The 25421-nt window shown below is 36.9% G+C and overlaps 1 protein-coding gene across 1 annotated transcript in view; it reads left to right on the forward strand.

Annotated features, from left to right (window-relative positions):
• Positions 1-2636: 2636 nt before the first annotated feature.
• The window catches only part of LOC103506780 (receptor-type guanylate cyclase gcy-28-like), a 95635-nt gene continuing 72850 nt past the window's right edge, over positions 2637-25421 (forward strand). Inside the window, exons 1-2 of the mRNA XM_026821763.1 lie at positions 2637-2815; positions 24852-24916. The gene's annotated coding sequence lies outside the window, so the exon portion shown is untranslated. The remainder of the gene's footprint in view (positions 2816-24851; positions 24917-25421) is intronic.

The raw sequence follows: 25421 nt of genomic DNA on the forward strand, positions 1-25421 counted from the left end.
GCATGTGCAGAAACGAGGTAAATTACGTTACAGACTACAGAGCTTAGTTAACGGGACGCTAATTTCGCAAAAACTCGCTATTATCTTGGACCACACTGTCTTTGATTAACTTTCATATCTGAACTACTCGACTGTTGAACTTTCCTTCGCTGTTTATTCCACCTTATTTCGACCAGAGGAATCTCATTCTAAAGTTGAAACCAGTGCGGTGACCCTTTATCTTCTTTGCGGTTTCTTCAGAGAAAATTTCACTACTTTAGACATTTTTTACATACAAACTATACAAAAGATTCATAGATGTTTAAAGAATATTACTTACTTTTTCCTGCATTTTTACTTTCCTTTTATTTTACCGTATGTCATTCGTAGTACCTATCTACCGTCTACTTATAGGTATAGTTACTTTCATACATATTTGTTTGCTATATGATATGTATGATCATTTCAAATATGACTCTCATAAAAATATCTTTCTCCTTATTTTCAAATTCTCTTGTTTTCTCTCTCCCTCCTGTTCTCAGACGTCTTTACTTTTTTTGTCTCCGGTTTTCTCTTTCCTTTCTCCCCTTCCACGTCTTCTTTCTCCTTTTCCCCTCTTCCTTTTCCTTCCTTTTGTCTTTTCCTTCCTCGTGACATTTCTGGTACGTGATGAACCACATTTTTGATGTGAATAAAAAACAGGAAAATATACATAATAATATGTACATGCATTATACCTCTAACCAAATAAAAATGTCGTCTAGCAGAACGTGAAATGCTCCCTCTTTTACCTTAGCTCCATTTTTCCCCCCACTCGCGACACAATATACATGTTTTCGCACCTCAACACGTCTCCTCTTTGCACCCTCTATATTTCCTTCTCTTTGTTCCCTCTCTTTCCTTCCCTTTGCACCCTCTATTTTTCCTTCTCTTTGTTCCCTCTCTTTCCTTCCCTTTGCACTTTTTATTTTACCGTATGTTATTCGTAGTACCTATCTACCTGTCTACTTATAGGTATAGTTACTTTCATACATATTTGTTTGCTATATGATATGTATGATCATTTCAAATATGCTCTCATAAAAATATCTTTCTCCTTATTTTCAAATTCTCTTGTTTTCTCTTTTCTCTCTCCCTCCTGTTCTCAGACGTCTTTACTTTTTTCTGTCTCCGGCTTTGTCTTTCCTTCTTTCGGTTCCCTGTCTCCTTTTTCTCTTTCCGTCTTTCTCTCCTTCAATGTATTCTTTCTCCAACTCCCATTCTTTCTCCTTTTCCCCTCTTCCTTTTCCTTCCTCGTGACATTTCTGGTACGTGATGAACCACATTTTTGATGTGAATAAAAAACAGGAAAATATACATAATAATATGTATCTACATGCATTATACCTCTAACCAAATAAAAATGTCGTCTAGCAGAACGTGAAATGCTTCCTCTTTTACCTTAGCCCTTAGCTCCATTTTTTCCCCCCCACTCGCGACACAATATACATGTTTTCTCACCTCAACACGTCTCCTCTTTGCACCCATTTTTCCTTCTCTTTGTTCCCTCTCTTTCCTTCCCTTTGCACCCTCTATTTTTCCTCTCCTTTTGCTCCCGCTGTTTTCCCGGCACGGAAAATTGACAGGAATAATTCAAGACACCACTTTATCTTGCAATCCGTGGGGGATCTCCTAGGTGTGGTTGAGGGCCCTTCCCTTTGCACCCTCTATTTTTCCTTCTCTTTATTCCCTCTCTTTCCTTCCCTTTGCACCCTCTATTTTTCCTTCTCTTTGTTCCCTCTCTTTCCTTCCCTTTGCACCCTCTATTTTTCCTTCTCTTTGTTCCCTCTCTTTCCTTCCCTTTGCACCCTCTATTTTTCCTTCTCTTTGTTCCCTCTCTTTCCTTCCCTTTGCACCCTCTATTTTTCCTTCTCTTTATTCCCTCTCTTTCCTTCCCTTTGTACCCTCTATTTTTCTTCCCCTTTTACCCTCTATTTTCCCGGCACGGAAAATTGACAGGAATAATTCAAGACACCACTTTATCTTGCAATCCGTGGGGGATCTCCTAGGTGTGGTTGAGGGGGGGCGTCCAACACTTGTACCTATAGGACGAAAGGGAGAGATAAATAAGAGATTAAAGAAAGAGTGAGAGCTCCGTACGATTCTAGAGAAAGATATCAGCTAATACAATGCTAGAAAGTAGAGAGAGAAAGAAGTGAAGAGAGAGAGAGAGAAAGGAAGAAAGAGGGAGATAGAAAGAAATGAAGAGAGAGAGAGAGAGAGAGAGAGAGAGAGAACGAAGAAATAAAAGGGTGAAAAGGCGGGAGATAATTTAGTTTTTAGATCAACTTACACTCCAGGGGAAAAACCTCAAGTAACTAACCGACACTATTTTACATACTTGCAAGAAAATAACAAGTAGTATAACATAGATGTGAACAAAGTTCCCACAACCTTATAGTTATGAAGGAATTAAAGGAAAGGCGGGAGATAATTTAGTTTTTAGATCAACACTCCAGGGGGAAAACCTCAAGTAACTAACCGACACTATACTTGCAAGAAAATAACAAGTACCTAGTATAACAACTATAACATAGATGTGAACAAAGTTCCCACAACCTTATAGTTTGCATATAAATGCCACATCCCCACACGTTCTTGTAGATTGAGGTCTTAATTACAATGTATAATATTGACTTTTGCTTACAGGGAGATGACGATAAAGAAAGATAGATAAATAATCTTTGTAATAATTACAAAATTATTACATTGAAGAGAAAAGCGAGCAATAGAACTGAGTGGAGAGCTGCAGACAAATCTTATTCGTGGACCACAGTTCGAGTTAATTTGATTCAAGGTAAATTTGGATTAAGCACTCTGATTAATTGATTTTATTTCATTTTGCAAATCAGATTGCTTAATTCAATTGTGGACCACAGTTCAGCTAGTTTCTAGTACAGCCTATTTTTAAGGGAGTTCCCCTATCAGCAAAGTAGGTGTCGTCCTAATAAACCTTAATATCATCATATTCTCTACAATATTTCCACATTTGTCATAAAGAAAGATGCAACATCTTGAATGCACAGGTGACTTTTATTTAGCTTCTACAAATTTTCCTGGATCAGCAATGGGGGAAAGCAGCTATTGCATCTGGAGCTACTAATTCGCTGCATATAATAAATTGATCCTCTACTGCCATCAGTAGAATGAAATCATTTATTTTAATAGCTTCTATCTATAACAAATAATTTATATCATTCACCTGTGCATTCAAAATCTCTCTCTTTCTGAAAGGAGGAAAAGATTATATTGAAGATAGAAAGAGAGGTATTTCATTTTGCAAATCAGATTGCTTAATTCAATTGTGGGCCACAGTTCAGCTAGTTTCTAGTACAGCCTATTTTTAAGGGAGTTCCCCTATCAGCAAAGTAGGTGTCGTCCTAATAAACCTTAATATCATCATATTTTCTACAATATTTCCACATTTTTCATAAAGAAAGATACAACATCTTGAATGCACAGGTGACTTTTATTTAGCTTCTACAAATTTTCCTGGATCAGCAATGGGGGAAAACAGCTATTGCATCTGGAGCTACTAATTCGCTGCATATAATAAATTGATCCTCTACTCTACTGCCACCAGTAGAATGAAATCATTTATTTTAATAGCTTCTATCTAAAACAAATAATTTATATCATTCACCTGTGCATTCAAAATCTCTCTCTTTCTGAAAGGAGGAAAAGATTATATTGAAGATAGAAAGAGAGAGGTGAAATCATATTGCGTGAAAAAAAGTAAATTACTTTTTCATTCAAAATCCACGGGTTGAAAAGAGAGAGAGAGAGAGAGAGAGAGAGAGAGAGAGAGAGAGAGAGAGAGAGAGAGAGAGAGAGAGAGAGAGAACAGAATAGATATCATAACATTCATAACATATATTTATTAGGTACCTATAGAAAAGGAACAAGTTATTATATTAATGTAGTTTTATAATATGTCTCTATTTTCCTCCTTGTTCTCTTTCTCCGTTTCTCCTTTTCTATCTCCTTTTTTCTTTCAATCTTTTCCTACCTCTCTCTCACTCCTCATTACTCTCCTCCCTCCCTTTCTACTTTCTTTTCCTCCTTTTCATCTTCTATTTCTTTCAATCTTTTCCAAACCTCATTCTCACCTCTCCCTTTTTTAGTCCGTCCTTCCTTTATTATTATTATTTTTACTTTCTATTACTACAGTATAGCGGAGCTATACTAGTAATGAAAGTATTGCAATCGGTCCAAATTTTCAAAATCGGCCCCATCCATATATCAACCAAAGTAATTGTTACTTAACCCTCATTTCGTGGAAAATGTTGAAAAGGTTGTGAACAAAATCCCCTCCCTCTCTTTCTACTTTCTTTTCCTCCTTTTCTCCCTTTCATCTTCTATTTCTTTCAATCTTTTCCAAACCTTATTCTCACCTCTCCCTTTTTTTTTCTTCTGTCTTCCTGTTTTTCTCTCTTCGTCACTCTCCTCCCTCCTTTTCTACTCTTTCTTCGATCAGCTCCCTTCCTCCTCTCTATTTCCTTCTTCTTCTTCTATCAGTGTTCCTGCTATATAGATAATAATCCCATCTTGTCTACGTATAAGAAAGAGCTGTAAAAAAGTACTATAAGAGAAAGTAAATATTTTCATTAATTTTTCCCTTTTCTTTCCGTCTTTGGCGTCTTTCTCTGTTTATTGCTCGTATTACTCTTTTTATCATAACAACTCTCTTTCATATTTTCTCTCTCTATATTAAATTATCTCCCTTTCTATCATGAGAATTATTCTAAGTCTATTAATGTCTTAGAATAATGCCGTTCCTGATAGTCTTTCTTCATTTTCTCTTTTACTATCTATTTATTAATTTTCTTTCTTGTCTTTCTTTTCCTTTGTTCCTTCCCCCTTTTCTCTACTTATACCTTCTTTTCTACTCTTTCTTCACCTCTTTCTCTTCTCTTTTCTTTGTTTATTAATTTCATTCTCAGTAATTATTCTAAGTCTATTAATGTCTTAGAATAATGCCGTTCCTGATAGTCTTTCTTCATTCTCTCTCATTTTCTCTTTTACTATCTATTTATTAATTTTCTTTCTTTTCTTTCTTTTCCTTTGTTCCTCCCCCCTTTTCTCTACTTATACCTTCTTTTCTACTCTTTCTTCACCTCTTTCTCTTCTCTTTTCTTTGTTTATTAATTTCATTCTCAGTATTTCTTCCTTTGTTCCTCTCCCCTATATTAACTCCTTGTATTTCAGCACCATTCAATAATATCATGGGATGGAAAATGTTGGACAGTCCGGCATTAGGTATTTGTGCTATAGGAAATATTGCTGTTGTCTTGTTCGAGAAATTTTCCTCAATAATACCGAGGTATTAGATTGTCCATCCTATTGGACAAAGGCTAGAAGAGAGGTTTGGAATGAGAGATAAAATACTGAGAACGAAAGAGAGAGGAAATGATTGAGAAAGAATTAAAGGTGGTGTGGGTGAGAGAAGGTCAGAAGGAGTTGTATTTCAGCACCATTCAATAATATCATGGGATGGAAAATGCTGGACAGTCCGGCATTAGGTATTTGTGCTATAGGAAATATTGCTTTTGTCTTGTTCGAGAAATTTTCCTCAATATTACCGAGGTATTAGATTGTCCATCCTATTGGACAAAGGCTAGAAGAGAGGTTTGAAATGAGAGATAAAATACTGAGAACGAAAGAGAGAGGAAATGATTGAGAAAGAATTAAAGGTGGTGTGGGTGAGAGAAGGTCAGAAGGAGATATTGTAGGTGTATAATTTTCTTTTGCTCTGACAACCAACTTTCAAAATCCAATAAATCCATCCATTTAAAACTCTTAAAGAGCAAACAAGTTATATTTGTTTGGGAACTTTATTATAACCGTTCCACACTCGAACTAAAATATCAAATCAAAATCAAGTCAAATTAAAGAGACTAAGCTATGATTAACTTTTAATCTTTGACCGTGGCCGGCCATTAGTCATTAATCCATCAACTGATGATTAATATTCAGTAGCTCCTCTAAACCAGCACATCAGTCTCTTAACTTAATACCTAATCTACCTGGTATAGCAATACAGTGACAAATTGATGTCATTATCTTAAATTGCTACACAGATTGGGTCATAATGTGATGCATGTATTCTCATTAGATAAACGCAGCTGATAATATACACAATGCATAGATTGTTGTGACTGATGATACTGTGATAGCATAGAAAGAGTAGCATACAGGGGGACGAAAATACTTTCGTTTCCCTAAAATGTGTTCAGAAAATTTCCGACCCAGTAAATTATATCTGAGGAAACTGACTAATGGAGCAAAATTAATCAGTGAAATCACTGATAATAAGTTAATAACTATTTCTAATAACATAATAACCAATTAGATTTAGGTATTGGAATTCTATATTTGGACGAAACACTTATAGGCAAGCGTAGGTATTGAAGAAAGCTACTGGAAAGACGTAGCTATATTGTGTACTGTCAGTACCCAACATCTAATAAATGTAACAACCAACTCCAAATCCTACTATTTATACAACCAATTAATGCACGTCACAATTGTCACACTATGTCACAGTTTTCGATGAGTTTGTTGTGTTCGATGTCCAGCCTCGTGAGAGTCTTGGTTCAAAATCGGCACCAAGACATTCTCTCTGATTTCTGAAAGGTATTGAAGAAAGCTACTGGAAAGACGTAGCTATATTGTGTACTGTCACTACCCAACATCTAATAAATGTAACAACCAACTCCAAATCCTACTATTTATATAACCAATTAATGCACGTCACAATTGTCACACTATGTCACAGATTGTCACAGTTTTCGATTAGTTTGTTGTGTTCGATGTCCAGCCTCGTGAGAGTCTTGGTTCAAAATCGGCACCAAGACATTCTCTCTGATTTCTGAAGACATCCTGTATGGATTGTGATGAACTTGTACTACGATGTATCACTTTATCACTAGACAGCGTATGTGATTCATCACATTTTCATCACATTGTATACACCTTGATCATGACAGACAGATGAGAGAATGTTGGTAATGATAATATAATGTTGATGACATACTTTGAAAAGAGCACCAATAAACATTAAATATATACATATTATATTTCTCATTCATTGACGACGCGAAATGTTACAAAGAAGATGTCCAACATACTCGTATACCTATACTAATGTTTCACGTTTAACATCCATTTGGTATTTTGAGACATAAAACATATTGATAAATTTTAAAGACGTTAAATAAACAATAGGAGATACAAATCAACAAAGTGTTATGTTTACAAACGAAACACATGTACATCAAACTATATAGCTTGTGTTTACATTACATGTACATAATTAATTGGCGTTTAAAGATGTGTTTCCGGAAGTTGTTTAAATTTATTTCGATTACGATTGTCTACAAAGTACACTACGTATCTCAGATGTGTTTCCGGAAGTTGTTTAAATTTATTTCGATTACGATTGTCTACAAAGTACACTACGTATCTACATAGTAATAGTAAATAGTATAACTACTGAAGGCTCCATTGAAAATTCAAGTTAGATATCGAGCAGACTGCAGAATCCATTTCCAAGTTATGTCACTACAAAGTGTATCAACAATGGAAGGATGCTTAGGCTTAGTAGGTAAGATATATCGTGCCTATATCTCGTTCGAACTTTTGTTTTATCCCTACAGCGTACTACAGTATATAGTACATTACATGTGTAGTACAATACAGAGGCATTTGTAGAATATTCCAAGTACCTACTACTTCTTCGAATACAAAATACATCTTATCATGCTTCAGGAGGCTCGAATTTCAGCCTAATGTAAAAGCTCTTAAAAATTCGAACAAGATGTTTGCCTATAAAACATCAAGTCGAACTCGTGGAAAAGCATTGAGAGGAAGATTGAGATGAAAGTGGTGCAAAGGATAAAAAGAAAAGGTGTTTGGGGGATAACAAATGATGCCAGTGAGCAAGGTGACACGATAAATATCCTTTGTTTTCAGTGTCAAATGATAGAAGGATGAGATACAATTGATCTGGATAGAGAAAGAAGGGAGAGAGGAAGTTAGGGAGAGAGAGAAAGGGAAGGGAACGGAGAAAAGGAAGAAGGAAAAGGAAGGAAAGATACAAGGAGGAGGAGAAGGGAGGGAAAGATACAAGGAGGAGGGAAAACGGAAGAAATGAAGAGATGGAAGGAGGAAAGAAAAGAGGGAGAAATAGAAGTTGACAAAGGAAAAGAACGTGTAGGTAGAAAGGAGGTAGGAAAGACAATGTTGAGAATGAGTAGGAAGTAGGAAGAAGATTTAGAGAAGGGAGTGGAAGAACAACATTTGCCTGTTTATTTCAAGAACAATGGAGTGCTTGGAAATTCAACTTTAATCTTAATGCCATTCGAATGTTGTTTTAAGAACATGAAAAATCGGAATACTTATGTATACCAACCTACCTTTAGAAGGAACGTGTAGGTAGAAAGGAGGTGGTAGGAAAGACAATGTTGAGAATGAGTAGGAAGAAGATTTAGAGAAGGGAGTGGAAGAACAACATTTGCCTGTTTATTTCAAGAACAATGGAGTGCTTGGAAATTCAACTTTAATCTTAATGCCATTCGAATGTTGTTTTAAGAACATGAAAAATCGGAATACTTATGTATACCAACCTACCTTTAGAAATACGTATCCTGTTATGCAGAAGGATACATTGCATTAAGTAAACGAATATGGCGAAAATAACTGTATTGTGAAATGGTTAAATAATTTTCAACAATTGCACAAGATTTTTCCTGGTACCTCATGTTTTACAAAAGCTGACTCAAAAAATGACCTAGAAGAAGAAGGTAAAAATATATTTTACATAACTGCCATCACTTTGATGGTTGTCCATGACCTACCTTTGCTTATACATCAACATCAGTAAAGTTGAATTAAAGGATTGTTTTTATTACCTAATTGTTTGATGATTGACGATGTGTTTTTCTAGGATACTTGTCTATGTCTAGGTCAGGTCAAAATGAACCTAGCTTTTACTTTAGGCTAAACGGATAAATTGCCAGAGTGGATTTTCATGTAGTCCGTATGGGATTTATGGGCGATAAAATCTAGATACTAGACAATCTGGAAGATAAATTTTGCGATAATAACCAATTAGATTTAGGTATTGGAATTCTATATTTGGACGAATCACTTATAGGGAAGCGTAGGTATAGAAGAAATCTACTGGAAAGACGTGGCTATATAGTGTACTGTCAATACCCAATATCTATAATAAATGTAACCCAACTCCAAATCCTACTATTTATACAACCAATTAATGCACGTCACACTATGTCACAGGTTGTCACAATTTTCGATGAGTTTGTTGTGTTCGATGTCCAGCCTCGTGAGAGTCTTGGTTCAAAATCGGCACCAAGACATTCTCTCTGATTTCTGAACGAGACGTGCTTTGAAATAGGGACGTGATTTTCTTGAGTTAAGAATAAGTTCCAATTGTTGCTCATAGTTCTGTTCCCGTCCTCGTTTCTATTAGATACACATTTGGATTTAATTCAGTTTCCCCGAGTATCTCAAAGTCCGTTTTGTGTACCTCTGGGATCTGAGCACTCACACACGATGTTTTCCCCAAACTCAGGAAAATTTCAGGAGGAACATACCCACATCATGCTATGTCTAAGAGTTTCTCTAATCGACTTTTATCAAACAAAGTTTGAACAAACAAAATAAAACCGACGTCACATCACTGGCGAAGCTGATTGCTCCCGACTATAAAACATCTCATCACGATAAACTTGCAAAGTTCGCAGTATGAAGAAAGGCGAGCAGATGACCCTTGAAATGTGCGGAGAGATAAGAAGTAACCGACGTCAGATCACTGGCGAAGCTGATTGCTCCCGACTACAAAACATCTCATCACGATAAACTTGCAAAGTTCGCAGTATGAAGAAAGGCGAGCAGATGACCCTTGAAATACGCGGAGAGATAAGAAGATAATGACCATTTCCTGACCTCTCCCCTACCCTTTGACCTTTCCTATTGTACTCTCTCAACAATAGCATTCACAGTTAATAGAGTGGTATATGAGAGGGCGGATAGGAGGGAGACGGACGGCGGAAATAGGGAGAGAATGAGGGGCGGGAGTGAATCGGGGAGAGACTCCGGTGAAATGGCCATTGAAAGGAAAATAATGAAAAATGTATTGCCATCAATATAAAATAGATTTTTTTCGATGCCTCTCTCTATCTCTCTCTCTCCTCCCCTTCTCTGCTCTGTCCCTCCGGGCCATTTTAAGTTTAACACCTATCTCTCCCTCCCCTTCCTCTCTCTCTCTCTCTCACGTCTCTCGTCCTTTTTCAGTCTATCACAGAAGAGTCTGTTCAAGGGTTTCACACCTCTCTCCCTTTCCCTTTCTCTCTTTGTCGTTTTCTTTTCTCTATCACAGAGGAATCTAGAGGTAAAGGATCTGGACCTATGTATATCATAAAGAGTTATGTAATGACAATACAATGGTGGTTGATGTTTAATGTCTAGTAAACAAGGACTGTAAAATTACACACTAATACAACATGAAAATACAGGATACTTTTTACACATTAATGCATAGAAAGCAAGTACGTTTATCTATGTTTTATGTGGAATGAAGAGGAAAACATTACGGACATGTGGAAAGGAAGAGGAAAAAGTACGAAAAAACAAATGCCCTGTACCTGAAAAATAAACCAGTTAATCTTACCTATACCAGCTGTGTAGGTAGTGAAAATGGGCCAACTTTGTGTTGTAGAATATTTTCACAGGTGTTTTAGTGTGAAAAGCCTTGAGAAAATCGAAAACAATCGCACTGACACCTGTTGTAGTTGTATGACGTGATAACGATATGTTATTGATAACAGATATATTTGTGAAGGAAGTCACAGCATCCTGTCGATAAAACTCAGGTAATTTGGCAATGATTAGTGAAGCTTCACGGACTCGCTATAATCTGGGAATTATTGGAATTACATCTTTTCTAGGTAGGCATGTAAGTACATAAGTTGCATAACGCCTACGAGTAATTTTAAATACGAAAGGTTTTAGTTTTCTTTTCCTATTAAGATTGGTAATTAGACTGATTATTTACCCTCATTCGGTACCCAGGCTTTCAGTGATACCATTAATTGTGATGTTACTTACGATTTGTTCTATTCTTAATTTCCAGTGTTTCTATGATCTACCAATGTCTTCAAAGCTTGGTTACAATGACGTGAACTCTTCTTTCTAGTGGTAAGTACTTTTGCTTTCTTAATGCTCTTAGGAGAAGCAGGAATTGTTAAGCCTTTCTCCTATAAGTGGAAGAAACTAAAACATTTTTAGTATAATGGATATACCTCATGCCCCAGGACTTGGACCGAAAAATTAAGTCCTTTTGTTCATTCGTCGTGCTTTGATGTAAAAAAATCACTTAAACCTCTCTGTAAAATTGGAGTGCTTTTGGAAAATACCCAAGTCCTGAGGATCGTTCATTCTTTTGAGCTTCTTTCACAAATCCGAGTGCCTTTGTTTATTGTCTTTTTTTATGCGGTCAAATGCCTTTTCCAAGTCTATGAGTGTCTTTGGAAGAAATAGTAGTATCTTTTTTTTTAGAACTCACTCACTTTTTATACATCTCATCAAATTGACGATGATACCCTGTATACATATTGAGATGTCTTATAGTCGAGAGGTCTCTTGTAGGATGGGTGGGTGGGTTTCCAATGTTTATTTTCGTGGTTGCTTAACTCTTGTGGCACTCCTGACTTCAAGTGGGCACTTGATGGCGTAGGCAGCCGGTCTGTGTAGTCTTGTATTTGTCTTAGTTCTATTTTGAGATGACCTTAAGTATCTTCATGAATATTCAGCAAATCTCATCTTGATTTCGGTTGGAATATACTCGCGATATTGGGTTGTGAAAAAAAATGAACTTGAGATATATCTGGATATCTTTTTTTTTTCTTTCTATTATTATTTTATTTTTTACTCCCGATATTCTTTATTTTGCTGTGTATGATTTTAAGTGGTATACCCACGAGGTCTGGAGTATCTAAAGAGATTATGAACTCCAGAGATTTTAGCAGCTATTTTTCTTCAGACAAGTTTTCGCCTACATGAACTTGGAGTATCCTTGACTTGAGTAGGTATAAACAGTAACCAGTCTCTATTTATCAACTTATGTGTTCCATGATTTATAGCTGATTGTCTATTTAGAGATTTAGACTGTCAGCTCAGAATCAGAAATGACTCTAAAAAATGAAATTTGTACTATGTATTTTGATTCAATTGAATGTTGCACATTGCATATCTAAAGTTTTTCCGGGCTGTCACAGAAATTGAAATGCTTGGTTTCAAATAATTCAAATGCTTGTGGTGTCTAATTATTAATTACTGGTGGGTGGTTGACCTGTCCTTTGTACGGGACCACCACATACACACACCACACAAACAAACAACACGGGCAGACAAACAAAGGAAAATCATAAAGTTTAAACTCAGTTCGTTCATTCAATTTTCACTTTCCGTTTCTTTTATTTATCCAGGCATCTCTGTGGGTAAAATAGAAAGTAAAAATATTAAGTACCTACGTGATAAAATTGATAAATAATAAATACCTACCTAAAACTAATTTTGTAGGTACCTACCAACCTTTTTCAACATTCCCTTTCATTTTCAAAGCACGCCATTTTTGGTCTCTTTTACGATTTTGTAAAAAAAAAGGTCATACCAGGAATTCATTTCACACAGTATTACGAGTTTTCTCGTACATATCAGTATTATTGTACCATGTAGCTCTAGATTACGATGATATAATGACCAGTGCTTTGCGAAGCGGGAATGCGTGGGTACAAAAGAAAACATCTGAGATAGGTACATAAAAAAATAATAATACTTAATAATAGCCAAATACCTACATAAAATGACGTATTCTATGAAAGCGCTTTATTCTTCGTAGCCGTTTGATTACTTTTCCCCAAAATAAACAACGTAAAAACTCATCACATCCCTTACAATGAAAAGTGTAAAATGTTTGTACAGTATATAAATTAGCTATGGTTGAGGAACGTCTACTATTGTGTGAAAGTGCCTATACATAAAATCAATATTCGGGGCAATCGGTGCTGGAATTCCATATTCGATACATAGATAAGGTGGGCAACTGGACATACTATGTACCTAATACGACATAAAGGACAGGGTTTATACGCGACCTGGAAAACCCGGAAAAGTCATGGAATCTGAAAATCGGTCAAAAAGTCATGGAAAAGTAGTCATGGAAAATCGTGAAAGTTTGAAGAAAACCTGGAAAAGTCATGGAATTTGCCACCCGGTCAAAATTTAAAAATGTTCAAATTAAATATCAAGTTTTTCGGAAAAACGGCCTGCGGCACATTCTCCCTCATATTCCTTGACGTTCTGCATATTGCATATTTTATTTAAATGAAGGGGTAATCTTACTGATTTTTAAGAACCTCTGCCCCCCTAATTATCTGGAAAACTCGTGCAAATTTTCTGGAAAAGTCATGGAATTTCATTTCGGGAAGAGCGTATAAACTATAAACCCTGCAGGAATACAGACAGGTACATAATACTAACCAGGGTAGAGGTCCATTTTCCTTTCGCGATTTCGGCTCTTCTGAAGGTCGTTTCCCTTCTTTTGGTGTGATAACACTTGAGAAACCATAAGAAATCTAAATCGGAATCAGTTCCGAAAGGAAAATACAACTCAATCGTTCTCAGGAAGAAGGGCCTTTTTTAGTTATTAGGAAGAGGAGAGAGAGAGAAAGAGAGAGTGTGAGAGAGACAAAGAGAGAGTGAGAGAGGAGAGAGAGAGACAAAGAGAGTGATAAAGGAGAGAGGAGAGAGAGAGACAGAGTAAGAAAGGAGAGAGAGAGAGGGGGAGAGAGTTGTTGAATAATAAAGAGTTCAATGGTGTGAAAGGAAGAGAGAGAGAGAGAGAAGAGTTATCGACAGTAAAAGATAAGTTGAAAACATAAATAAGGTGGAAGAATGAAAAGTTAAGAGAGAGCGAGAGAGCGATTGTGTGTGTGAGAGAGAGAGAACGGAAAAAGAACCCCATTAGAAACTGATATCAGAAGAAGGGAAAAAAATTAAATATTCCCAAATGTTTTTAACTACGTGGTTAAATAATTATGAAAAAATATTTTTAATCTCAAACTCTTAAACAAAATTATACAAATAGAAATCATAATCGCATGAATAAAATTACACAAACATAACTTACACTCAGCAAAAAGCTGCGCTGATAAGTTTTGTGAAGTTTAGCACCCATAGATAACAAAATCTAGGAAGAGGTGGAAGAGAATACGGATGAGGAGGAGAAGGAAGATGAAAAGGAGGAGGAGAAGGAAGTAGAGGATTGCTGAAGCAGAATAATAGATTTTTTTATCAGACACAAATGCGAATTTTTTATTTCCACATGATGTTTGGAACTTTTTCTATGCCGTTTTCAGGCAATTTATTTTTCATCTACTTCTTCGAATACAAAATACATCTTATCATGCTTCAGGAGGCTCGAATTTCAGCCTAATGTAAAAGCTCTCAAAAAATTCGAACGAGATGTTTGCCTATAAAACATCAAGTCGAACTCGTGGAAAAGCATTGAGAGGAAGATTGAGATAAAAGTGGTGCGAAGGATAAAAAGAAAAGGTGTTTGGGGGATAACAAATGATGCCAGTGAGCAAGTTGACACGATAAATATCCTTTGTTTTCAGTGTCAAATGATAGAAGGATGAGATACAATTGATCTGGATAGAGAAAGAAGGGAGAGAGGAAGTTAAGGAGAGAGAGAAAGGGAAGGGAACGGAGAAAAGGAAGAAGGAAAAGGAAGGAAAGATACAAGGAGGAGGAGGAGAAGGGAGGGAAAGATACAAGGAGGAGGGAAAACGGAAGAAATGAAGAGATGGAAGGAGGAAAGAAAAGAGGGAGAAATAGAAGTTGACAAAGGAAAGGAACGTGTAGGTAGAAAGGAGGTGGTAGGAAAGACAATGTTGAGAATGAGTAGGAAGAAGATTTAGAGAAGGGAGTGGAAGAACAACATTTGCCTGTTTATTTCAAGAACAATGGAGTGCTTGGAAATTCAACTTTAATCTTAATGCCATTCGAATGTTGTTTTAAGAACATGAAAAATCGGAATACTTATGTATACCAACCTACCTTTAGAAATACGTATCCTGTTATGCAGAAGGATACATTGCATTAAGTAAACGAATATGGCGAAAATAACTGTATTGTGAAATGGTTAAATAATTTTCAATATTTGCACAAGATTTTTCCTGGTACCTAATGTTTTACAAAAGCTGACTCAAAAAGTGACCTAGAAGAAGAAGGTAAAAATATATGTATTTTACATAACTACCATCACTTTGATGGTTGCCCATGACCTACCTTTGCTTATGCATCAACATCAGTAAAGTTGAATTAAAGGATTGTTTTTATTACCTAATTGTTTGATGATTGACGATGTGTTTTTCTAGGATACTTGTCTATGTCTAGGTCAGGTCAAAATGAACCTAGCTTTTAGGCTAAACGGATAAATTGCCAGAGTGGATTTTCATGTAGTCCGTATGGGATTTATGGGCGATAAAATCTAGATACTAGACAATCTGGGAGATAAATTTTGCGCTAAATACACCCGAAAATATACTGCTGAAACGAATACAGCGTGTTGCTGAAACCGCTATTCCGTAGTCAAATCAATTCATCGAGGGGCATTGAAGCAGAAAAAACGTTACACCCTGTATAAATTTAATGTGTTTTATTTGCTAATTCCTTTTTCACGAATGTTCCTCCTCCCCTTCTCTTTATTCAACACTCAGCATTTCTTTCTGTCTTCCCTCTTTATAATCTCTTTCTCACACTCAAACACTTATTTTCTCAGTTTGCCTTGTTACCTTTCTTATTTTCTCAGTTTTCTCCTTTCTCTCCTCCTGTATTTCAGTCTCTTTCACTTTTCTCATTTGTACTCTCCCTTTCTCCATACATCTCTTGTCACAAGTCTAACTTTTCCTCTCCTCTCATCCGCTCTTTTCCTTTTTACAACAGTTTTATTAACCGTTTATTTAGAACTCTCCTCTTTGTTCTCCCGTTTCACTCTTTCCCTTTCCTGCTCTTTCTTTTGCCCACAAATCCTTTCCTCTCGGTCCCTTCTCTTCCCATTTCCCTGTCTCTTTATTTCCCTCTCCTAGCGTTCCTTCTCTTTCTCCTCCCCGCTAGGACTAACACGATTAGGTGTTCATTTATTATCCCCTTCCCTGCGCCCTGCTCCCTCAGTCTCGGAAATGTCTTGTATTCCTCTTGGTGCCCTCTCGAGATGAAGTTAAATGAATTAGTTGTCTATTTAGCGAGGCAGCGAGGAGTGTTTAATTAATGAAATCGGCGAAGGATTCATGCGCCCTTTTGCAAGACTTTGGATGTTGATTTCAGTAGGCATTTTTTGGTAGGATGGAAGTGTGAGAGGCCTTGTTTCATGAAGTTAAAGAGTTATAAGACTTGTAAGTTATAACAAAATAAAAGTCGAAAGTTGATTGTGTTCTGATGAGTTCTGACACTTTTGTAGTTGGGCTGAAAGTTCAGTGGGATGGAAGTGTGAGAGGCCTTGTTTCATGAAGTTAAAGAGTTACAAGACTTGTAAGTTATAACAAAATAAAAGTCGAAAGTTGATTGTGTTCTGATGAGTTCTGACACTTTTGTAGTTGGGCTGAAAGTTCAATGGGATGGAAGTGTGAGAGGCCTTGTTTCATGAAGTTAAAGAGTTGACTTGTAAGTTACAACAAAATAAAAGTCGAAAGTTGTTTATGTTCTGATGAGTTCTGACACTTTTGTAGTTGGGCTGAAAGTTCAATTTTTTACCATCGAGTTTAGGAGGTAGCACTCACATTGCCCCGTTTTCTCGCTCTCTTTGTCTCCCTCCTCTTTCCCCATTTATTATTATTAAATTTATTCTATTCAATTTGCCCTAGACAAAAGTCACTCCCCGGCTATAAATGGAAATACCTCTATCCACCTAAACCTATTAAATCCCCATGTGAAATTGATTTCTCCCTCCTCTTTCCCCATTTATTATTATTAAATTTATTCTATTGAATTTGCCCTAGACAAAAGTCACTCCCCGGCTATAAATGGAAATACCTCTATCCACCTAAACCTATTAAATCCCCATGTGAAATTGATTTATCTCTTGCGTGCCTTTTAGCGTTATCAACTCACTGAAACCTCTTTCCATCACTTGAATGGAATGAAAATTAAAAATAGCACATGTACATATTTTTCACTATCTCTTCAACTTCACTCTGGCACGAAATGAATCGTCATAAAATTCTTCCAAACATGATTTTTATCTCTTGAAGAGTAAAAGAGGCCATAAATTTCCTTCGTACATTAAAACAGACGAACGTCCTTTTTTCTGCTCAAACTTTCTGTGAGAATACGATGAAGGCAATTGAGTTTAACAACGTCGAGTATCTCAACCTTTGCCTTCCTTGTGTCAAGATGAAAGGCCGGGCTAATGAACATCAGTCTATCAGAGCTGTTCATCTGGGACATATTTGCGGGCTTCATCAATCTGAAATATTGGCACGGGCGCGGTACGTTTAGTTTAGACAGATTCAAGCGGACGCTAGTCTGTCAATTCATAAATTAGCAACGAGGTTAGGAGATACACGGTTAAAGACTGGAAGCCCTCAGAGCGGCAGCGACTTAAAACAGTCCTGCTGAAATATCTTGGGCAGCTCTGAGTGGATTTACTCGTAAAGATTTAAAGAAAGCATTCAACATATTTCTAACTCGATTTTCTCGGCTTTTCGTTAATTAATCCAGAGGGAGTCTATCAGAGCTCTTCATCTGGGACATATTTGCGGGCTTCATCAATCTGAAATATTGGCACGGGCGCGGTACGTTTAGTTTAGACAAATTCAAGCGGACGCTAGTCTGTCAATTCATAAATTAGCAACGACTGCAACGAGGTTAGGAGATACACGGTTAAAGACTGGAAGCCCTCAGAGCGGCAGTGACTTAACTTAAAACAGTCCTGCTGAAATATCTTGGGCAGCTCTGGAGTGGATTTACTCGTAAAGATTTAAAGAAAGCATTCAACATATTTCTAACTCGATTTTCTCGGCTTTTCGTTAATTAATCCAGAGGGTACTGGTGGGGATGAGCGGCGGATATTAATGACCCACAAACTAGAACTTTAAATTGTTCACACACACCAGTGCCAAACTTTCAACTTTTTTTGTCCGTTGAACTTTGTCGTTGTTTAGGGAACTGTGCTTGGTCCTTCTTAATTAGTTCGTTTTCAGTCTTGTGTTATTTCTTTACTTCCAAGATTCACTGGTGGGGATGAGCGGCGGATATTAATGACCCACAAACTAGAACTTTAAATTGTTCTCACACACCAGTGCCAAACTTTCAACTTTTTTTGTCCGCTGAACTTTGTCGTTGTTTAGGGAACTGTGCTTGGTCCTTCTTAATTAGTTCGTTTTCAGTCTTGTGTTATTTCTTTACTTCCAAGATTTTTGCCTCTAACTTCGTTTTCTTGTTAAATCAGGAGAGTCTTGTACTTTGATTGCTTTGCTTTTGTCAATATTTACAATTAATTTCCAGTGCAGAGTTTTTTGTGTGACGTTTTTTGATGATGTTCTTACAGAGTTTCTCAAGAAGCGAATCGTATCAACTTGCCCTGCAGTTTTTTACTTTCTATTACTACAGTATAGCGGAGCTATACTAGTAATGAAAGTATTGCAATCGGTCCAAATTTTCAAAATCGGGAAATGGTTGGAAATATCCGTTTTGGGATCCCCTGATGTCAAAAAAGTGATTTTTAGCCCATGGTCTGTACGTAACGTACGTACGTACGTAACGTACGTACGTACGTAACGTACGTACGTACGTAACGTACGTACGTACGTAACGTACGTACGTACGTAACGTACGTACGTACGTAACGTACGTACGTACGTAACGTACGTACGTACGTAACGTACGTACGTACGTAACGTACGTACGTACGTAACGTACGTACGTACGTAACGTACGTACGTACGTAACGTACGTACGTACGTAACGTACGTACGTACGTAACGTACGTACGTACGTAACGTACGTACGTACGTACGTACGTACGTACGTGCGTACATACATACGTACAGACCATGGGCTAAAAATCACTTTTTTGACATCAGGGGATCCCAAAACGGATATTTCCAACCATTTCCCGATTTTGAAAATTTGGACCGATTGCAATACTTTCATTACTAGTATAGCTCCGCTAAACTGTAGTAATAGAAAGTAAAAAATCTGGTGTGAACATCACACGACTTTCCTTATCCTATTGAATGATGCTTATTTGAGTGTTCTTTTACCCTAACTTTTACAATATCTCTAACCGTTTTGTCGCTATAGCTGAAAACCGCCAAAAAACGGTCGAAATCTGTCAAAAGCGGTCAAAATACCGCCAAGCGCAGCAAACATCTCAACCAAACGTTTTGTGTTGCATCCTTATCACATTTGTGAACTTTTTTTTTTTTTTAATTGAGTTTTCGCAGGTTGCGCTTTGACTTCAAGTTATGATTGGATAAACTTCTGACTCACGAAAATTTACGGTTTACCATACACTCTGATGTAAAAATCGTAGCCTGTGTGTTGCAGGCTATAAACTCCACACGAGTTTGACTCATAATATTTTCGCCAAAAGTTGTTTCTCGTTAAAACCGTACAGACTTCATGTGAGATCATACGGAACTCGAAGATTATAATAAAAACTTGTCAAAAACATACACAACTCGTTGGTTTAGGCACAGAGAAAATATGCGTACGTGGGATGTTTGCTGGGAAATTGAGATGGAAATTCCTTTGATGTTTTTCTACATGAATATATTTTCTCGTTAGGTACATGCAACTATACCTAGATACACGTATGTAGTTGTCGGGGTCAAGACTTGGGAGAAGCCAAAATAAGTCTGAATTACCCGACATAGTCCTATGTTAATGTTCCTCTATCTATCTATCTATGTTTTTCTATACTATACCTAGATACACGTATGTAGTTGTCGGGGTCAAGACTTGGGAGAAGCCAAAATAAGTCTGAATTACCCGGCATAGTCCTATGTTAATGTTCCTCTATCTAAAATAAATGCAAATAATTATCGGAATAATTATTTAGAAAAGAATCTTCACAAATTAAATTATAAATTTTAAAAGACATTTATAATTCCTCTATCTATCTATCTATCTATCTACTGATCAAAAATAGAAGTTATCTCTCACAGAGCCCTGCAATTTACTGCCCAATTACCTACCGGCTACCTGCAAGACATCCTGTATGGATTGTGATGAACTTGTACTACGATGTATCACTTTATCACTAGACAGCGTATGTGATTCATCACATTTTCATCACATTGTATACACCTTGATCATGACAGACAGATGAGAGAATGTTGGTAATGATAATATAATGTTGATGACATACTTTGAAAAGAGCACCAATAAACATTAATTATGTACATATTATATTTCTCATTCATTGACGACGCGAAATGTTTCAAAGAAGATGACCAACATACTCGTATACCTATACTAATGTTTCACGTTTAACATCCATTTGGTATTTTGAGACATAAAACATATTGATAAATTTTAAAGTCTATCTACTGATCAAAAATAGAAGTTATCTCTCACAGGGCCCTGCAATTTACTGCCCAATTACCTACCGGCTACCTGCACATACCACGTAAATGCCTTACCTTCTTCTCAATTATAAAATTATATGCATTTTTCGGAATGCACATCAAACATAAAACACAACACGAGATTTAATTTGTTTACGTATTTCTATTTTTACTGCGTGTGATGTCTACGTGTTTGAAACACTAACAAGACTTGAAACACGCTTAGTTTACCCTGCCTGGTATCTCACACTTCTCTCAGTCCGTATTGTGTATTTGTGTGCCTCAGACATCTGGGCTGCTGGGCACCCACACAAGATGTTTTTCCACGTTAGGACATGGTAAACCAGCATGAGTAAGTAAATACACGGACAAAACACAATTAAAATAATAAATTTAATATCAATTGGTAAGTTTTTATGATTTTAATTAAATTAATGTGTAGGATACACGGACAAAACACAATTAAAATAATAAATTTAATATCAATTGGTAAGTTTTTATGATTTTAATTAAATTAATGTGTAGGTTTCCCATTTCCAGAGGGATGTATTATGAGACGTGCTTTGAAATAGGGACGTGATTTTCTTGAGTTAAGAATAAGTTTCAATTGTTGCTCATAGTTATGTTCCCGTCCTCGTTTCTATTAGATACACATTTGGATTTAATTCAGTTTCCCCGAGTATCTCAAAGTCCGTATTGTGTACCTCAAACTTCTGTGATCTGGGCACTCACACACGATGTTTTCCCCAAACTCAGGAAAATTTTAGGGGGAACATACCCACATCATGCTATGTCCAAGAGTTTCTCTAATCGATTTTTTTCAAAAACAAAGTTTGAACAAACAAAATATAACCGACGTCAGATCACTGGCGAAGCTGATTGCTCCCGACTACAAAACATCTCATCACGATAAACTTTGCAAAGTTCGCAGTATGAAGAACTGAAAGCCGAGCAGATGACCCTTGAAATGTGCGGAGAGATAAGAAGATAATGACCATTTCCTGACCTCTCCTCTACCCTTTGACCTTTCCTATTGTACTCTCTCAACAATGGCATTCACAGTTAATAGAGTGGTATATGAGAGGGCGGATAGGAGGGAGACGGACGGCGGAAATAGGGAGAGAATGAGGGGCGGGAGTGACCTTTAGAAATACGTATCCTGTTATGCAGAAGGATACATTGCATTAAACGAATATGGTGAAAATAACTGTATTGTGAAATGGTTAAATAATTTTCAACAATTGCACAAGATTTTTCCTGGTACCTCATGTTTTACAAAAGCTGACTCAAAAAATGACCTAGAAGAAGAAGGTAAAAATATATTTTACATAACTGCCATCACTTTGATGGTTGTCCATGACCTACCTTTGCTTATACATCAACATCAGTAAAGTTGAATTAAAGGATTGTTTTTATTACCTAATTGTTTGATGATTGACGATGTGTTTTTCTAGGATACTTGTCCCCTTTAGAAATACGTATCCTGTTATGCAGAAGGATACATTGCATTAAGTAAACGAATATGGCGAAAATAACTGTATTGTGAAATGGTTAAATAATTTTCAATATTTGCACAAGATTTTTCCTGGTACCTAATGTTTTACAAAAGCTGACTCAAAAAGTGACCTAGAAGAAGAAGGTAAAAATATATGTATTTTACATAACTACCATCACTTTGATGGTTGCCCATGACCTACCTTTGCTTATGCATCAACATCAGTAAAGTTGAATTAAAGGATTGTTTTTATTACCTAATTGTTTGATGATTGACGATGTGTTTTTCTAGGATACTTGTCTATGTCTAGGTCAGGTCAAAATGAACCTAGCTTTTAGGCTAAACGGATAAATTGCCAGAGTGGATTTTCATGTAGTCCGTATGGGATTTATGGGCGATAAAATCTAGATACTAGACAATCTGGGAGATAAATTTTGCGCTAAATACACCCGAAAATATACTGCTGAAACGAATACAGCGTGTTGCTGAAACCGCTATTCCGTAGTCAAATCAATTCATCGAGGGGCATTGAAGCACTTTAGGCTAAACGGATAAATTGCCAGAGTGGATTTTCATGTAGTCCGTATGGGATTTATGGGCGATAAAATCTAGATACTAGACAATCTGGAAGATAAATTTTGCGCCAAATACACCCGAAAATATACTGCTGAAACGAATACAGCGTGTTGCTGAAACCGCTATTCCGTAGTCAAATCAATGAATCGAGGGGAGTTGGAGCAGAAAAAACGTTACACCCTGTATAAATTTAATGTGTTTTATTTGCTAATTCCTTTTTCACGAATGTTCCTCCTCCCCTTCTCTTTATTCAACACTCAGCATTTCTTTCTGTCTTCCCTCTTTATAATCTCTTTCTCACACTCAAACACTTATTTTCTCAGTTTGCCTTGTTACCTTTCTTATTTTCTCAGTTTTCTCCTTTCTCTCCTCCTGTATTTCAGTCTCTTTCACTTTTCTCATTTGTACTCTCCCTTTCTCCATACATCTCTTGTCACAAGTCTAACTTTTATTTTCTCTTTTCTCTCCTCCTGTATTTCAGTCTCTTTCACTTTTCTCATTTGTACTCTCCCTTTCTCCATACATCTCTTGTCACAAGTCTAACTTTTCCTCTCCTCTCATCCGCTCTTTTCCTTTTTACAACAGTTTTATTAACCGTTTATTTAGAACTCTCCTCTTTGTTCTCCCGTTTTACTCTTTTCCTTCTTTCTTTTGCCCACAAATCCTTTCCTCTCGGTCCCTTCTCTTCCCTTTTCCCCTCTGTGCTCTGTCTCTTTATTTCCCTCTCCTAGCGTTCCTTCTCTTTCTCCTCCCCGCTAGGACTAACACGATTAGGTGTTCATTTATTATCCCCTCACTCTTTCCCTTTCCTGCTCTTTCTTTTGCCCACAAATCCTTTCCTCTCGGTCCCTTCTCTTCCCATTTCCCTGTCTCTTTATTTCCCTCTCCTAGCGTTCCTTCTCTTTCTCCTCCCCGCTAGGACTAACACGATTAGGTGTTCATTTATTATCCCCTTCCCTGCGCCCTGCTCCCTCAGTCTCGGAAATGTCTTGTATTCCTCTTGGTGCCCTCTCGAGATGAAGTTAAATGAATTAGTTGTCTATTTAGCGACGATGCCCCTCTCTATCTCTCTCTCTCTCTCTCCTCCCCTTCTCTGCTCTGTCCCTCCGGGCCATTTTAAGTTTAACACCTATCTCTTTCTCTTCCTTCCTCTCTCTCTCTCTCTCTCTCTCTCTCTCTCTCTCTCTCTCACTCACGTCTCTCGTCCTTTTTCAGTCTATCACAGAAGAGTCTGTTCAAGGCATTTATAGTTTCACACCTCTCTCTCTCTTTCCCTTTCTCTCTTTGTCGTTTCTCCTTTCTTTATCACAGAGGAATCTAGAGGTAAAGGATCTAGACCCGCGGGCCGCCAGACCTATATGAGTTATGTAATGACAATACAATGGTGGTTGATGTTTAATATCTAGTAAACAAGGACTGTAAAATTACACACTACTCACTAATACAACATGAAAATACAGGATACTTTTATGCATAGAAAGCACGTATGTATGTATTCTGGTAAACAAGTGACTGTAAAACTACACAATAAAACAAAATGAAAATACAGGATACTTTTTACACATTAATGCATAGAAAGCAAGTACGTTTATCTATGTTTTATGTGGAATGAAGAGGAAACCATTACGGACATGTGGAAAGGAAGAGGAAAAAGTACGAAAAAACAAATGCCCTGTACCTGAAAAATAAACCAGTAAATCTTACCTATACCAGCTGTGTAGGTAATGAAAATGGGCCAACTTTGTGTTGTAGAATATTTTCACAGGTGTTTTCGTGTGAAAAGCCTTGACGAAATCGAAAACAATCCCACTGACACCTGTTGTAGTTGTATGACGTGATAACGATATGTTATTGATAACAGATACATTTGTCTGTCTTGAAGTGAAGGAAGTCACAGCATCCTGTCGATAAAACTCAGGTAATTTGCCAAGATTAGTGAAGCTTCACGGACTCGGTATAAGGTGGGAATTATTTTCTAGGTAGGCACGTAGGTACATAAGTTGCATAACGCCTACGAGTAATTTTACCCTCATTCGGTACCCAGGCTTTCAGTGACACCATTAATTGTGATGTTACTTATGATTTGTTCTATTCTTAATTTCCAGTGTTTCTATGGTCTACCAATGTCTTCAAAGCTTGGTTACAATGACGTGAACTCTTCTTTCTAGTGGTAAGTTCTTTTGCTTTAATGCTCTAAGGCCTAAGGAGGAGCAGGAATTGTTAAGCCTTTCTCCATAGACCTATAAGTAGAAGAAACTTAAAACAATTTTAGTTTAATGGATATACCCCATGCCCCAGGACTTGGACCGAAAACTTAAGTCCTTTTGTTCATTGGTCGTGTTATTGATGTAAAAAATCACTTAAACCTCTCTGTAAAATTGGAGTGCTTTTGGAAAAAACTCAAGTCCTGAGGAGCCGTTCACTCTTTTGAGCTCTTTTCACAAATCCGAGTGCCTTTGTTTATTCTTTGTTTTTATGCGGTCTAACTAATGCCTTTTCGAAGTCGATGAATGCCTTTGGAAGAAATAGAACTTAACCACTTTTTAATCTTTTTTACATCTCATCAAATTGGCGATGATACCCTGTATACATATTGAGATGTCTTAATATAGTCGAGAGGTCTCTTGTAGGATGGGTGGGTGGGTTTCCAATGTTTATTTATTCTCGTGGTTGCT

The sequence above is a fragment of the Diaphorina citri genome, unplaced genomic scaffold (genome assembly GCF_000475195.1).
Source record: "Diaphorina citri unplaced genomic scaffold, Diaci psyllid genome assembly version 1.1 scaffold262, whole genome shotgun sequence".
Taxonomy (NCBI): Eukaryota; Metazoa; Arthropoda; class Insecta; order Hemiptera; family Psyllidae; genus Diaphorina; species Diaphorina citri.